General features: G+C 39.2%; 1 long non-coding RNA gene across 1 annotated transcript in view; it reads left to right on the top strand.

Moving 5' to 3' along the window:
* Positions 1 to 247: 247 nt before the first annotated feature.
* LOC132541990 (uncharacterized) overlaps positions 248 to 16,278 on the top strand; it is a 169,930-nt gene continuing 153,899 nt past the window's right edge. The window contains exon 1 of the long non-coding RNA XR_009553110.1: positions 248 to 285. This is a non-coding gene — a long non-coding RNA (uncharacterized LOC132541990). The remainder of the gene's footprint in view (positions 286 to 16,278) is intronic.

Here is a 16,278-nt window from a genome sequence, read left to right as displayed (position 1 = left end):
GAGTACAGGTTCAAACCCTTACTGCTCAAAGCTTCACAAGAGGTTAAGCAGTGGTGCAGAGGTCTCTTTCTCTCTTTCTATTCCCCCTCACTTCTCAGTTTCTCTCTGTCCTAGCAAATAAAAGTAAGACAGGGGAAAAGAAAAGAACTGGGGAGTTGGGCAGTAACACAGCAGGCTAAGCGCACGTGGTGCAAAGCGCAAAGACCGGCTTAAGGATCCCAGTTCCAGCCCCTGGCCCCCCACCTGCAGGGGAGTCACTTCACAAGCGGTGAAGCAGGTCTGCAGGTGTCTGTCTTTCTCTCCCCGTCTCTGTCTTCCCCTTCTCTCTCCATTTCTCTCTGTCCTATCCAACAACGACGACATCAATAACAACAATAACTACAACAAGGCAACAAAAAGGAATAAACAAAAAAATTAATATTTTAAAAAATTATTTTAAAAAGAACTGCTGGGACTAGTAGATTTGTCTTATATGTACTGAGTCACAGTGGTAACCTTGGTGGCAATAAATAAATAAATAACATTAAAAAAAGAAGAAAGAAAGAAAGAAAAAAGGAATCACACTCCAAAAAATGTTTAATAAATGTTGCTATAGGATACAACATTCTGGATGCTAATATATATGTGAATAATGGAATTTGAAGCAGATGTAAAGTTGAAGATGATTGACACCCAAGCTATGAATTACTATGAATTACTCAAATATATAGAAGTTTTCCTCAACAGAGGACCATTTGCAACTTTATATTATACATGCACACAAGTACACAACATAGTCCTAGTTTTCCTCTTTCTTTTTTTCTCTTTCTCTCTTAAAAATTTTTTAAATCACCAAGACCAACATATGTCTACCTGTATAGAACTTGAACTTACATCTTTGTTTTGCTTATGAGAAAACTTAAGATCTGGAAAAGGAAGTAGTGTTGCCAGGTAAAATACAAGACACCCAGTTAAATTTGGATCCCATGCAATATTTGAGATATACTTATACTAACTAATTATTTGGTGTTTATCTAAAATTCAAATTTAATAGGGTGTCCAGAATTTTAATTTGCTAAATCTGGCAATCCTAAAAGGAAGTGACTTCTAGTTATTTGACTTAAAGTAATTGTTGTTTAATGGTAGAATCAGGAGAAATTCATTCTGACTTGAGTGTTTTAAAAAAGTTACTTAAAAAAAAAAAAACTGGGAGTCGGGCTGTAGCGCAGCGGGTTAAGCGCAGGTGGCGCAAAGCACAAGGACCGGCATAAAGATCCCGGTTCGAACCCCGGCTCCCCACCTGCAGGGGAGTCGCTTCACAGGCGGTGAAGCAGGTCTGCAGGTGTCTATCTTTCTCTCCTCCTCTTTGTCTTCCCCTCCTCTCTCCATTTCTCTCCGTCCTATCCAACAACGACAACAACAATAATAACTACAACAATAAAACAAGGGCAACAAAAGGGAATAAATAAATAAAATAAATATTTTTTAAAAAAACAACCTTGTTTGACAAAAGATAAAAATAAAAGTTATTTACAGTAGTTCTTTGCTCAAATAATTCAGTGGGATAATTATGCTTCTCTTGGCTTATCAAACGACCACATTAAGCACATTATACTTTATCTTGTATAAGGGGGGAAGGGGGACGCCAAAATTCAGCAGCATGGCTCCCTCACCTGCTCCACAGCTCAGTGCACTGTGAGGAGGGAAGCCACGTCCCAATCCAGTACACACTGAGTCCCCTCCTACAAACATCTTGCAACAGTCACACCAGACCTGGGCTCACAGCATGGGTGGGGTGGAAGATTCTGAGCAAACAGCACCATCAACTAACCTTGAAACTGCCATAATCATTTTACCTCAGCTGGGCCTCATGGGGGTGAGGATCCTTCATTCCACTGCTGCGTGCAAGGAGAGGGCACAATTGAAAGAGACAGGGGAGGCAAAAAAAAAAAAAAAAAAAGTGTCTAAGAATTGCACTCACTCATAGACAGTAAATCTCACTTTTCTTTTTTTTAAAATTTATTTTTTATTTAAGAAAGGATAAATTAACAAAACCATAGGATAGGAGGGGTACAACTCCACACAATTCCCACCACCCAATCTCCATATCCCACCCCCTCCCCTGATAGCTTTCCCATTCTCTATCCCTCTAGGAGCATGGACCCAGGGTCGTTGTGGGTTGCAGAGGGTGGAAGGTCTGGCTTCTGTAATTGCTTCCCCGCTGAACATGTACGAATCTCACTCTTCTTAATTAAAGCAATCCCTCCCTTAAAGTACCCCCCCCCCCCAAGCAATGAACACAGGCAATGCAACTGAAGGATTCAGGGTTCATTCCAGGAGCTATTGCCTCTCTCCTGGCCAGGCTCACCCGAAGTCAGTCAATAAACACCCAGGACCTCTCCTGCTTGTGTCCTAGCTGGCAGCTTCAGGAAACTCCAGGGTAGGGGGATATGGAGAGGTGGGAGGGGGATATGGAGAGGTGGGGGTGCGGGGGGGGGGTCCTGACAGGTTTGCTTGCTCATTAATTTTGTTCAGAACAAAAAGATACTTCAGCTAATAACAATTTAGGATTAGTGTTTCTTAGGTTATATAGAGATGGAGTACATTGCTGTTAAATGTCAGCAGTGAAAACAGCAAGATAGAAAGAAAAATGAGGAGGAGAAGCCCAACTGTGATCTGTTTCACCATGAAGTTCAGGGCAGGCACCTCTGCAACTTCAGTTTAAAGAAATGTGTTGCACAGAGACTGACAGGGAGCAGGCTTCCTTAAAATAAAAGCTACTTTTAATACACTATAATCTTGCCCTAATTCTATGCTATTCATCCAACACACTAATTTATACTTAAATTATTTTATATTTATTCAACTGCACTCCTAATTCTAATTCTCTTATTCAATTTTTTCAATTTTCTTTTCTTTTTTTTTTTTAACCAGAGCACTGCTCAGCTCTGGTTTATGGTGGTGCGGTGGGGGTGGGTTTGGGGTGAGGGGTTGAACCTGGGACTTGGAGCCTCAGGCATGAGAGTCTCTTTGCATAACCATTATGCTCTATCCCCACTCTAAACCAATTGTTTTCTCCTTTGTTACCTGTAGCTGTCATACCTTTTGCTCTCAGGACCCTTTTCTCTTAAAAGTTACTAAGGACCCCAAAGAGTTTTTATATATGTGAGTAACTATGCCTTTTAATATTTACTATACTTTAAAATTAAGAAACATAATTATTTTCTAAATAATTTTTACACTACATGCTAATATAAACAATGTAATTATCTTTTAAATTATGTTTTCCTAAACTAAACAAAGTGGCAGGAAGAGTGATAAGACTTTAGATTTTTGAAGATCTCCTTCCTCAATGTTTGCCTTAATTGGATACAGAGATTTCTTATATCTCCTATATTTAGTCTGTTGTGAAATGCTTTGGTTGCAGTAAATAAAGAAAAAGCAGCCCAGGGGCGGGCGGTAGCTCAGCCGCTTAAATGCACATGGCGCAAAGTGCACTGACTGGCATAAGAATCCTGGTTGGAGCCCCTGGTCCCCACCTGCAGGGAAGTCGCATCACAAGTGGTGAAGCAGGTCTGCAGGTGTCTTTCTCTCCCCCTCTCTGTCTTCCCCTCCTCTCTCAATCCCATCCAAGAACAATGACAGCAATAATAAAAACAACAAGAACAACAAAAGGGAAAAAAATAGCCTCCAAGCCCCAGCGATAATCCTGGAGACAAAAAAAAAAAAAAAGAACAAAAAAAGAAAGAAAAGGGGGTTGGGCGGTAGCGCAAGGGGTTAAGCTCCTGTGGCTCGAAACACAAGGACTGGGTTAAGGATCCCAGTTCGAACCCTGGGCTCCCCACCTGCAGGGGAGTCGCTTCACAAGTCGTGAAGCCGGTCTACAGGTGTCTATCTTTCTCTCCCTCTCTCTGTCTTCCTCTCCTCTCTCCATTTCTCTCTGTCCTATCCAACAACGATGACATCAATAACAACAACAATAATAATTCAAAAGACTAAAGTTAAGATTCAAGAACTAAGCAACCATTTTACTAAAGGATTACAAAGCACAGTAAAAGCAGTCAAACAGAGCTGCAGGGCATAAAGGACACTTTGAATATGATTCAGGTTGAGGTAAGAGGCCTGGGAATAGACTTAACCAGGTGGAGGAGAGACATCAACACTAGAAGACACAGCCACCACACTCTGAATTTAAAACTCTTGGAGAGGAAAGGTTTAGGAAAAAATGAAGCACTTTTCAGAAAGATGAACACTAGAGTTATTGGGATCCCTGGGGAAGAAGAGAGAGGAAGAGAAATAGAGAACATATTCAAATAAATTTTGACAGAGACTTTTCCACATCTGAGCAATGTTCAGAATATAGAAATCCAGGAATGTAAGTGCACATATAATTTTTGAATCCAAAACAACACATACGAAGACACATTATTGTAAAACCAGCCAAAACTAGGGACAAGGAAAAAAATATTGCAGCCTGCCAGTGAGAGGAAGAAAGTCATATATAAAGGCAGAACCTATCAGGCTTTCATTGGATTTTTTATCACAAACTCTAGAGACAAGGAGGGAGTGCAATAGCATACTTAAAGTATCAAAAGATAAGAATTGCCAGCCATGAATTATGGATCCTGCTAAATTATCCTTCAAATATGAGGGGGAAATTAGATCTTTTTAAATATTCAGAAACTGAAGGAATTTGTCACTACCAACTTTCTCTTGCAAGAATTTCTGAGAGCAGTCCCACATGAAAAGAAGAGGCAAAGGAATCATAACTTTTAATGTGATGATCAGTATTAGAGTAGAACAGGACCAGGAATACAGCATGGAAAACCAGACACAGGACCGGGGAGAGCAAGTTAGAATGACACAGTTCAATGTTGGTGAACCAAGGCCAACTTGAAAAAAGACTCTTGGGAGTCAGGCTGTAGTGCAGCGGGTTAAGCGCAGGTGGCGCAAAGCGCAGGGACCGATGTAAGGATCCCGGTTCAAGCCCTGGCTCCCCACCTGCAGGGGAGTCTCTTCACAAGAGGTGAAGCAGGTCTGCAGGTGTCTATCTTTCTCTCCCCCTCTCTGTCTTCCCCTCCTCTCTCCAGTTCTCTCTGTCCTATCAAACAACTATGAAGACAACAATAACAATAACTACAACAATAAAACAACAAGGACAACAAAGGGAATAAATAAATAATTTTAAAAAAAGACTCTTTAAGATAAGTCTACAAAGAAACAAAAATATCCCGATAAAAAGGTGGGCCAAAGAACTAAACAGACAGTTTCCTAAAGAAGAGATACAGACACATGAAGAAATGCTCCACTTCAGTTACCATTAGAGAAATGCAAATTAAAACTACACTGAGGGACCGGGTGGTAGCACAGTGGGTTAAGCGCACATGGCGCAAAGTACAAGGACCAGCACAAGGATCCCAGTTCAAGCCCAGAGCTCCCCATCTGTGGGGGGGGGGGTCTCTTCACAAGCGGTGAAGCAGGTCTGCAGGTGTCTGTCTTTCTCTCCCCCTCTCTGTCTTCCCCTCCTGTCTCGATTTCTCTCTGTCCTATCCAACAATGATAGGAGAGTTATTTTTGCAAATTAAAATTTTTTCAGTACAAATTTAGTTTTTGACTTCAGTTATCTTTAGGGTAAAATTTTGTGTTTCTGTAACACTAACTTCACATGTACAACAAACACCTGAATTAAATAGTTTTAAGTGTAAATTGAAAAGAAGGGGACCAAAAAACCCAGCTCACTTGGCTAGTGTGCTGCTTTGCCATGCTTACCACCAGGTTCAGCCCAACTCCCGTCACGCTGAAGAAGTCTTTGGTGCTGTGGTCTCTTTCACCCTCTATCTCTGCCTCTCTGTCTCTATCTTTTAAATACATACATACATACATACATACATACATACATACATACATACATACATAAAAAAAGAACAGAGCCAGAGAAACAGCTCAGCCTGGTAGAGTACCAACTAGCATGCCCAAGTCCCAGAGGTCACAGGTTTGATTCTCCAGTTAACTTTATACCAGAGCACTAGTCCCCTCTCCCCCTCTCATATTAAAGAAATATTTATAACAGACTTTAAATATATTAAAAGTTTATAAACCTTGGCTTCCTATATAGCAACTGATCATTTATTAAGGAACCTATGTAAATATAACTTTTTACATTGTTCTGAAAGCCAAAAAGAACAGGGAAAAGATTGGGATAGGGCAGGAATAGGGGATGTGAATATATATATATATATATTTTTTAAATATATATTTTAAATTTTTTTATATTTATTTATTTACTTATTCCCTTTTGTTGCCCTTGTTGTTTTGTTGTAGTTATTATTATTGTTATTGATGTTGTTGTTGTTGGATAGGACAGAGAGAAATGGAGAGAGGAGAGGAAGACAGAGGGGAGGAGAGAAAGACAGACACCTGCAGATCTGCTTCACGGCTTGTGAAGTGACTCCCCTGCAGGTGGGGAGCCAGGGGCTCGAACCGGAATTCTTAAGCCGGTCCTTGTGCTTCACGCCACCTGCACTTAACCCACTGCACTGCCGCCTGACTCCTGTGAATATATATTTAGCCTACTTGTGGAAATCACCAAGTGGCTAGAAATAGATTTTCATAGTATAATTAGAAGTCAGGAATAAGCACAATTTTAAAATGTAGGGTAATTTTTACAAATAATTTATTTGACATCAGTTGCTGATATTTGTGTAAAATTTCTTCATTTTCTGCAAAATACGCCTAGATCCTCTTCCACCATCATGCACCAGGATCTGAAATCCACCCTCCCCCCTCCACATGAGATATCTCTAAACCCTGAAATAAAAAAATCTATAGGCTCCTGGTGGACGCCCACTTCTACATTCCGGCATCTCAGTGGCGGGCTCTGAGTGGCGGGCTCTGAGTGGCCGGCTTTGAGTGGCGGCCTGTTCCAGACTCTTGGAAACAGAGCTGGCAGTCAGCTGAGGTAAAGAACAAACACCTCATCACAGACCACTGCAAGCGTCAACCCGGCTTTGACCTAGCACGCTATGATTGGGCCCTCCTCAATCGCTATCGAACAGGCCATGGCCGGTGCGCCGCTATGTTCCATCGCTGGGGAGCCAGAGACAACCCGAACTGCCCCTGCAGCTACAGACAGACTATGACCCACATAGTCAATGACTGCCACCTCTCCAGATTCAAAGGAGGTCTCGAAACTTTACATCAGGCTCAACCTGATGCTGTTGACTGGCTACGGAAGAAGGGCAAACGCTAGAAGAAGAAGAAGTGGCAGGCTCTGATTGTAGCCAACCATCTCTCACAATTATTGTCAACACCTTGATGGACTGTTTGTAACCAATCAGCTTGTGCTGTGCCCAGTTTGAAACTGATAAAAGGTGGATACTGCAGTACATGCTTGTGCAGGTCTGGTAGGAATCAGCCTGTAACCCGTTAATGTAAAATAAATATAACTCCCTGCCCTCCATGTGGCCTCAGGTCTTGTTCTTTGGTTAATTTTTTATTATTTTTTAATCTTTATTTATTGGATAGAGACAGCCAGAAATCGAGAGGGAAGGGAATGATAGGGAGAGAGAGACAGAGAGACACCTGCAACACTGCTTCACCATTTGCAAAGCTTTCCCACTTTAGGTGGGGACTGGGGGCTCAAACCCAGATCCTCATGCATTGTAACATGTGCACTCAACCATGTGCGCCACCACCCGTCCCCCTTTGGTCACTTTTGAGCTATATTATAGAATTTTTTATTACATCCCCACATGTGTAATTTTGGAGACAACAAAAGTGGAGAAGTTTGTCACACCAAAAGTCAAGATTTATTGTAAAGCATGAAAACTATAGCACACTGTTTTTTAAAAAAAAAGTGACACAATAAATAAAAGAATGTTCCTTGTTCATGCATCAGAAGAATAAATATCATTGAAGTAACCATCTTACAAAAGCAAGCTATAGATTCAATGCAATCTTTATCAAAATTACAGGGTCTTTTTCAAGGAAACTGAACAAATTTTCCAAAAATTTACATGGAAACTTATGTGCTTTACCAATAGTACTACTGCCCCCCCCCCCAATCACATGGAACCACAAATAGCCAAACCACTCCAGAGAAAAGAAAAAAAAAAACACAAACAAAAAACAGGCATTGTGCTCCCTGACTACAGTTTATAATACAAAGTGACAGTAATTAAGTAGTATGGAATTGGAACAATAACAGGCTCTCAGACCAGTGGAACAAAATAGAGAGCCTAAAAGTAAACCCATACTTATAAAGACACTTAATATACAACAAAAGGATCCAAACCAGTAGGTGGGGAAAAGAAAGCTTCTTCAACTAATGGGAAACCTGGACAGCCACATGTAGAAACACAAAACTAAATCATCCCTTAACACCATAATAAACTTATATAGATTAAAGGCCTGGGTGTTAGACCTGAAACAATGAAATACATAGGAGAAAAAAATCAGTGTAACCCTTTAGGACCTTGACATCAAAGATCTATTTGGAGAATCAATCCCATGAGTAAGGCAAGAATAAGTAAATAGGAATAAGTAAATAGGAATATATCATATTCCTATTTACAAAGTTCCCATATAATGTAAGAAACTCCACTCAGGTGAAAAGGCAACCTAGTAATTGGGAGAAGATATATGCACACACATCTGGCAAGGAATTGATATCAAACATATGTAAACAAGTCATGCAACTCAACAACAACAGGAAAATAACACATTAAAAATATGAGCAAAAGATCTGAATAGAAGGGTCAGCATAATAGCTCACTTATGAGTAATGTGCTGTTTTTTCTTGTGTACAACACAGGTTCAAGCCTGATCCCTACTGCATTGAAGGAAGATTTGGTGCTGTGACTCTTTCATTCTCTCTATATCTAACACATGATATATATTGTTTTCTTCTAAAGAAGATATATATGATATATATGTAATAAAATCTATAGTATAAGTAATATATTACATATAGTATATATGTAATGTGAAATGTATATATATATTATATATATCCCACAAACATATGAAAAATACTCCACTTTTCATTAGAGAAATGCAAATTAAAACCACACTGATATTCTACTTCACACCTGTGAGGATGGCCCACATCAACAAAACAGGAAATGGCAAGTGTTGGTGAGAATGAGGAGAAAAAAGAACTCTAACACACTGCTTACGGGAACTAGTGTAGCTTCTGTGGAAAACAGCTTGGAGAGTCTTTAAACAAATCAAAATAGAAATAGTGTATGATCTAGCAATACCGTTCTGAGATATGTATCCAAAGCCTATGAAAAGACTAATTTGGGGCAGGGAGATAGCCTAATGGTTATGCAAAGAGAGTCTCATACCCCAGACTCATTTTTTTGATTTACAAAATTACAGGATAACAGGGGTAGAATTCCACACTGTTCCCACCACCAGAGTTCAGTGTCCCCATTCCCTCCATCGGAAACTGCAGTAGTTCTCCCAAGGTCACAGATATGGGTTGACTATTATTTCTTTTTTTAATGTTTATTTATTTATTCCCTTTTGTTGCCCTTTTTGTTTTATTGTTGTAGTTATTATTGTTGTTGTTGTTGATGTTGTCGTTGTTGGATAGGACAGAGAGAAATCGAGAGAGAAGGGGAAGACAGAGAAGGGGAGATAGACACCTGAAGACCTGCTTCACTGCTTGAGAAGCGAAGCCCCTGCAGATGGGGAGCCGGGGGCTCCAACTGGGATCCCTGAGCCGGTCCTTGCGCTTTGCCGCCACCTGCGCTTAACCCGCTGCGCTACCACCCGACTCCCGACTATTATTTCTATAACTATCTGGCTATATATATATATGTTTGCCCATTTTTTTCTATGGTCCCGTCTTCCCGTTCTTTCCTTCCTTTTTTTATTTCTTTCTCTCTTCCTTTATTCTTTTCTTTCTTTTTTGCCTCCAGTGTTATTGCTGGTGGTCTGTGCCAGCACCACCAAACCCCTGCTGTAGCAGCAATTTTTTCTCCCCCTCTGGGAGTATGGACCAAAATTCTTTTTTTTTTTTTTTTGCCTCCAGGGTTATTTCTGGGGCTTAGTGCCTGCACTAGGAGTCCACTGCCCCTGGAGGCTAATTTTCCCCTTTGTTGCCCTTGTTGTTTACTGTTGTTGCTATTATTGTTATTGCTGTTCTTGTTGGATAGGACAGAGAGAAATCAGAGAGGATGGGAAGACAGAGGGGGAGAAAAAGACACCTGCAGACCTGCTTCACCACCTGTGACGCTACCCCCCTGTGGGTGGGGAGCCTGGGCCTCAAACCGGGTTCCTTACGCCCATCCTTGTGCTTTGCGCCATGTGCACTTAACCCGTTGCACTACTGCCTGGCCCCCAGACCAGAATTCTTTTTGGGGTGCAGAGGGTGGGTGTCCTGGCTTCTGTAATTGCTTCTCCACTGGATATTGGTGTTGACATGTCAGTACATGCCCCAGCCTATTTCTGTCTTTCCCTAGAGGGGTAGATGTCTAAAATTATTATGCCTGAGGCTCCCAAGTCCTAGGTTCAGTCTTCTGTACCAACATAAGCCAGAGCTGTGCTCAGCTTATAAGAAAGAAAGAAAAAGACCCCACCAATGTGTCCTGGAGCTCAGCTTCCCCAGAGACACACCTTACTAGGGAAAGAGAGAGGCAGACTGGGAGTATGGACCGACCAGTCAACGCCCATGTTCAGCGGGGAAGCAATTACAGAAGCCAGACCTTCTACCTTCTGCAACCCTCAATGATCCTGGGTCCATGCTCCCAGAGGGATAGAGAATGGGAAAGCTACTGGGGAGGGGGTGGGATATGGAGATTGGGTGGTGGGAATTGTGTGGAGTTTTACCCCTCCTACCCTATGGTTTTGTTCATTAATCCTTTCTTAAATAAAAAATTTTTTAAAAAGAAAGAAAAAAAACTAATCAAAAAAAGGAGAGAGAGAAAAAAAGACCCATTTGAAGAGACATATGCACGCTTATGTTCATAGCTGCATTATTGACAATAGCCAAAAGATGGAAACAACCTAAATGCCCATGGACAAATGACTAGATAGAAAAATTATTCTGGGGCCAGGTGCTGGTGCACCTGGTTGAGTGCACGTGTTGTAATACACAAGGACCCAGGGTCAAGCCCCCGTTCCCCACCTGCATGGGGAAAGCTTCGCGAGTGGTGAAGCAGGGTTCCAAGTGTCACTCTGTCTCTCTCCCTCCCTGTTACCCCTCCCTCTCGATTTCTGACTGTCTCTGTCCAATAAATAAATAAAGATTAAAAAATTAAACATTTAATATATATCCAGTGTAATACTACTCTGAAATTTTGAAAGATGATATTGTATCCTTTGGGACAAAATGGATGGGACTGGAGATGATTACACTTAGTGATTAGAGGTGAAAGAGTGCTACTGGATGGTTTCACTCACACATAGAATGTGTGTGTGTGTGTGTGTGTGTGTGTGTGTGTGTGTGTGTGTGTGTGTGTGTTTAGATATACAATATATGTTTAAAACAAACAAACCTGGAAAAAAAAGGGTGACCAAAATGTCTTTCAGACTTTGTAAGAAATTATGCTGCTTGGGGAGGAGCATAGAATTTTAGTGGCAGATATGGTGTGAAACTGTACACATGTAATCTTATAATATTGAAAACCACTCATCTTTTGTTGTTGTTGTTCTTTGTTTTATTTATTTATTTATTGGTCACCAGGGATAATACTGAAGCTTGGTGCCTTCATGACTCCACAACTACCCCTGCATTAATTTCTCCCCTTATTTACTTTCTTTTGGATAGAGGGTGAGAGACCGAGAGAGACAGAAAGGAAGGGAGAAAATGACACACACAGAGTAAGAGAAACAACCGCGTCATTGCTCCACTACTCATGAAACTTCCCTCCTGCAGGCAGGGACTGGGGGCTTGAACCTGAGTCCTCACACATGGTGACATGTAAGCTCTGCTGTGTGTGTCACCAATTTTTTCGTTATTTGAAAAAGGCACTATAAATCTATAGTAATTAAGATACAAAAAGGATTTATAAATCGACTATTTTATTATAATATTTAGATTAATTTACTTGATAATGAGAGAGAAAAAGAGAGAAAATTAGAGCAACACTCTAGCATATGTAGTGCCAGGGCTCAAACTCAGAACCTCAAGCTTGGGTCTGACAAACTTCCTACTTCACCATCTCCTTGGCCTCAAAATTGTCTATTTTAAATTGTAATACTTCAGTTTATTAAGTGGTACACATAGAAGAAAATAAAGACAGAACCCTGACTAGAAAATGAACCAACAAATGACAGTGTTCAGGATAAAAATTTTTTAAACCTTTATTTATTTATTGGATAGAGACAGCTAGAAATTGAGAGGAAGGGGGAGGGAGAGAGACAGAGAAACACCTGCATCACTGCTTTACCATTCACAAAGCTTTCCCCCTACAGGTGGGGGCCTGGAGCTCAAACCCAGGTCCTTGCACATTGTAACATCAACCAGGTGCACCACCACCTGACCCCAGGATAAAGATTCTACAAGTCTGTCTGAAAAGGATAGACTGAAAAATTGAGAGGATAAGTACTGATCCTCTCAATTCCAACCAAAAGTAGAGTGTTCCTATAAAGCCTTACATAAGCCAAGAAGCAATTATCGTTAAATTATATGGAATTAAAAAAAAACTTTTCTAGATCATATAACAGTGCAAATTAATAAGTCATAACTACATATATCAATGTACACAAATTTAGAACACAAAATGTTGAGAGAAGAAAGCAAGTTCCATAAGAATGTACACAGTAGGGTAACATTTTTATAAAGTTTAAAAAATGGATAGTTATACTGCATATTGTTTGGGATGTACACATGTGCAGCAAAATATGCAGAAACACCTACAAATGATAAAATAAAAAATGATACTACTGGAAAGAGACAGAAGAAGACTTCAGTTTTATTGTTAATGTTTCATTTCTTAAGTTCAGCAGTGGGTGGGACATGATTTTATATGTGTCATAACACGTTTTTTAAAACCCTAGGGAAAATATCTGAAAAATAATTCTTTATGTATTCTAGTCTACCAATAACTGTTTTATTGTTGTTGTTGTTGTTGCTGTTTTTTCTATTTTCAGAATATTGGGTTTTAACTGTTGTTGGGTCACTTTAAAGAACAGTTTAAATTGGAGGTGGGAGACACAGAACTTTGGTGGTGGGTATGGTGGCTTGCCTCAGGTGTGCGTGTGGGGTCACATCTCTGAAATTCTGTAATTTTGTAAAAACACTGTTAAATGACTAATAAAAATGAAAAAAAGCGAATAATTTTTAGATAAAAATTAACACAAGAAACTCACTTTTACTAATTAAGTTTCACATTGTATGCATTCTGGATTAAAATAATGCAGTATAGAATCCAGCTGGTCATATGATGTCAAGGAAAGAAAAAATAATGATACCTACAAAATAACATGGGGAGACAGACCTTGTTTGCACAGTTTATTTGTTCAGGCTTGTAGCAAAGAGTAAGCTAAACATGAAAACACTGGTCATAAATTGTCATGTAAAAGACAAAGAGAAACTCTGGAATATTATGAAACTATAAATTACTCCTGCTGAAAGGGTAGAATTTGCAGTATCCCCTTAACCGAGCTTTCACCTCCCCACTTTTGACAGAATAACTCCTGTTCTTTGGAAGAAAAACACATGAAATAAATGTAAAACCCGAGAGGGAAATCATCTAATATGTACACCACCTGCCTAATAAAATGAGAATAAATTTGACTTTTTGGCTAAGTAGATTTGCTTATATTTTAACTTAGTTAGAGGCACACACCATCTAAATTACATATATATATTTTTTAATTCCAAAAGCCAACATGAAGGGCCAAAAAGCAACTCCATTTAATATTTAAATGATTTTGCTTTCAAAGAAGACATTGTACAATAGAATTCATATTTATAAAATAAGCCACAATCAGCTCTTAGTTTTACACAGACCCATGTTCATTTATTAAAAATACTCATGAGATTCTGAAATATCACAGTTGTGTCTCCAGTTCGGTCCTGGATTCTCAAACCTGTAATACTCAAGCACAGAACTACAGAGGCACACGCTTTTTCACTCCAGAGGTTGTTAGCAGTTTAGTTGCAGAGCTAATGGCTGCAGGTACTAAACAATGGCTTCTCAAAAGTAAACATGTCTTCTCTTAAAACTCTTTCTCCCAAACCCTATAAGGTGGCAGACTTTATCAAGAGCTACCTGCAAAATCCTGCCTTTGAAGAAATACACAAATGAGTCAATCACCCGTTAAAGGATTTGCTAAAAACAAAGGTCCAGGAAGCCACGTAAAAATGATTTGTGAGGCTGCTTGATGCCTGACATCTTTTTTTCTAAAAAGGTCCTTTCTATGCCCTATTTGAAAAAAAAAAAAGCATCTGCAGGCAACTCGTCTGCTATTTAAGGCTAAATGCTGGTCTCAGATGTATATTTGAGGTGTCTATTCAGTCTGGAGTTTACTATAGCCAAGATCTAAACCATAAAAATAGAGTTAGTAATGAAAACATGGAAAACTTTAACTAGAGTCAGAGCCAGAGATCCCTATCCTGACTCCTTCAGCACCTTTCACTTATGAATAGTTCCTGCCAAATGGAGCACTGGGAGTTACAAAGAGAATACCCACCTACCCACCCCCCACCCCACCCCCACCCACACACACAAGACTCTAATGGAACAGTGCAGATCTTAAAGGTATAGGTTTTTGCAGTTGTACTGGTATGATATAAAGCTAAAAAAATTTTAAAAACTCACTCTGAGGAGCTTCATTTGACTCTTTTCACTCATTGCATCATCCTGTATTTGTATACCACAGAATAGTTAGTATTGGGTGTCAGAATAGATTACCATTATGATACTGATTAACTATTGGGAAGAAAAGTACAATACAACTGATTCAATAGCCATTAACTGTATGTAATAAGAGCTATGATTTCCGAGTTTTAGAAAACAGCCAATTTTTAGACATTTCATGCTTTTCAGACATTGACCCCTGATATACAACCACTCATGATATGACTATCATTTCTGTTGTATAAATAAAGAAACTGAAGCTTTGAGAGATGAATCTGATCCAGACTATGCATTTATTTAGTGGCTAATTTGGGATTTGAATCCACATCTAGGCAAACATCAAAACTCTTTAGCTACTTTATAACTATAATGTTTCTTCAGAGTTTCACATGTGAACAACTAAAAATGCAGTGAGCCCAAGCACTTGAATTCCTTGAAACACATTATGCTTCTCTGAATAATGTGCCATCATAGTGGTACCAAAACCTCCATTCTATAGTGGGAATACTTAAGTATAAAGTGGTTAGCTATTTAGTCTAACATTACATTGTAAGAAAGAACTGTGGTCTTGACCCTTCTGACTTTACTACTTTAAGAAAGTTATAAAATACTCCTTTTATTCTACTCCTGTGTTTGATCTCACAGCAAAGCTTATGAAACTATCTTTTGTTTTCAAACAATGTTAAAAGATGGAATGGGGGGGAGGGCTCAGTTTTGTTTTATTTTTTCCAAAATCAACTTATTCCATGCACAAATAAGTTGACCAGAAATTCTAAAAAGGTATTAGCTCTCTCTCTCTTTTTTTTAGAATTAATTTATTGAAAGAGTTAGTATAGTATCTATGTCCCTTTCCATCAACTTTCCCATCTGGAATTTATTTTTAGACACTCACTGCTTCTCATAGTTTCAATGTTACCCACTTCACACCATTTAACTATTGAAAGCACTTGAAATTCCAGGCCCTAGAAGCAAAACCAGTGTATTTCTTCGTGATGCAGCTAATGTGTCAGACTTGTAAAATAGCTCTTAGTGGCGGGCTTCCATTTAGAGAAAGACGGAAACTAGCTTTAAATACTTAGAGCTTTAATATCTAGTCCATTATACTGAAGCAGGGTCTTGTAAAGAGTCAATTATGGGATACTTCTGATTTGATCCACATGCAAGGGAAATCCGCTTCTTTGCCTTTAAATCCCTGTTGTAAGTGTCTTGTTTAAATAATTAGTGACACTTTTTCTTTGATCAAATTGATTCATATTGTTATTCTTCTATGCTAATTTAAAGCTGAATCCATGTAAAAGTCCAAGGCAGATCTTAATCTCTTATGAAGAAAGTTTCTCCCAATTAAGTTTAATTTCTACAACATTTTAATTTTAGAACATCATTAATTGATTAAAAATAAATTTACTTTGCCATAAGGGAATATCTGAATCAATCACAAATGAAAATGATAGTGTTATAATTTGTAGGTAGAATATTTTTACACAGT

This window comes from Erinaceus europaeus, chromosome 12 (assembly GCF_950295315.1).
Source record: "Erinaceus europaeus chromosome 12, mEriEur2.1, whole genome shotgun sequence".
NCBI lineage: Eukaryota > Metazoa > Chordata > Mammalia > Eulipotyphla > Erinaceidae > Erinaceus > Erinaceus europaeus.
Note: the sequence above shows the minus strand (reverse complement) of the source record. Positions and strands in the feature narration are given on the sequence as shown.